The 1,501-nt window shown below is 40.0% G+C and overlaps 1 non-coding gene across 1 annotated transcript; it reads right to left on the bottom strand.

Moving 5' to 3' along the window:
- Positions 1 to 323: 323 nt before the first annotated feature.
- On the bottom strand, positions 324 to 430 carry LOC139181849 (U6 spliceosomal RNA). The gene has a single exon (XR_011565577.1). It is a non-coding gene; the product is annotated as a U6 spliceosomal RNA (small nuclear RNA).
- Positions 431 to 1,501: the final 1,071 nt, after the last annotated feature.

Genomic DNA, 1,501 nt, shown 5'->3' on the forward strand with positions numbered 1-1,501 from the left:
GATGCTGGCCTCGTAAAATGAGTTGGGAAGTGTTCCTTCCTCTGCAATTTTTTGAAAGAGTTTTAGAAGGATAGGCATTAACTCTTCTCTAAATATTTGATAGAATTCTCCTGTGAAGCCATCTGGTCCTGGGCTTTTGTTTTTTTGGGGGAGATTTTTGATCACAGCTTCAGTTTCAGTGTTTGTACTTGGGCTGTTGATAATTTCTATGTCTTCCTGATTCAGAGGTGGAAGACTGAACGTTTTAAAAGAATCTGTACATTTCCTCCAGGCTATCCATTTTATTACCATATAGTTTTTCATAATAATCTTTTTTTTTTTTTTTTAATATGGAGCACTTCACGAATTTGCGTGTCATCCTTGCGCAGGGTCCATGCTAATCTTCTCTGTATCGTTCCACTTTTAGTATATGTGCTGCCGAAGCGAGCACCATAATAATCTTTTATAATCCTTTGTATTTCTGCATTGTCTATTGTTCAGTTCAGTTCAGTCACTCAGTTATGTCTGACTATTTGCGACCCCATGGACTGCAGCACACCAGGCCTCCCTGTCCATCACCAACTCCCAGAGCCTACTCAAAGTCAAGTCCATTGCATCAGTGATGCCATAAAACCATCTCATCCTCTGTCATCCCCTTCTCCTGCTGCCTTCAGTCTTTCCCAGCATCAGGGTCTTTTCCAGTGAGTCAGTTCTTCGCATCAGGTGGCCAAAGTATTGGAATTTCAGCTTCAGCATCAGTCCTAACAATGAATACCCAGGACTGATTTCCTTTAGGATGGACTGGTTAGAACTCCTTGCAGTCCAAGGGAATCTCAAGAGTCTTCTCCAATACCACAGTTCAAAAGCATCAATTCTTCAGCACTCAGCTTTCTTTACAGTCCAACTCTCATGTCCATACACGACTACTGGAAAAACCATAGCTTTGAATAGACAGACCTTTGTTGGCAAAGTAATGTCTCTGCTTTAATATGTTGTCTAGGTTGGTCATAGCTTTTTTCATTTTAATTGTTGTTTCCTTATTTATGCTCGCTTTGGGTTCAGTTTGTTCTTATTTTCTATCTCCTTGAGGCATAAAGTTAGGAATTTTATTGGAGTATAGCTGAGTTACAATATTATATTAGTTTTAAGTGTACAGCATAATGATTTAGTATTTCTATAGTCTTTACTCCATTAAAAGTTCAGTTCAGTTGCTCAGTCGTGTCCGACTCATTGTGACCCCATGGACTGCAGCATACCTGGCCTCCCTGTCCATAACCAACTCCCAGAGTTTACTCAAACTCATGTCCATTGAGTCAGTGATGCCATCCAACCATCTCATCCTCTGTAGTCCCCTTCTCTTTCTGCCTTCAATCTTTCCCAGCATAGGGGTCTTTTCAAATGAATCAGTTCTTCACATCAGTTGGCCAAGGTATTGGAGTTTCAGCTTCAGCATCAGTCCTTCCAATGAACATTCTATAAGAAAATGGCTATAATTTAATGTACTCTACAATATATCTTGTTG

The sequence above is a fragment of the Bos indicus genome, chromosome X, assembly GCF_029378745.1.
Source record: "Bos indicus isolate NIAB-ARS_2022 breed Sahiwal x Tharparkar chromosome X, NIAB-ARS_B.indTharparkar_mat_pri_1.0, whole genome shotgun sequence".
NCBI classification, from domain to species: Eukaryota; Metazoa; Chordata; class Mammalia; order Artiodactyla; family Bovidae; genus Bos; species Bos indicus.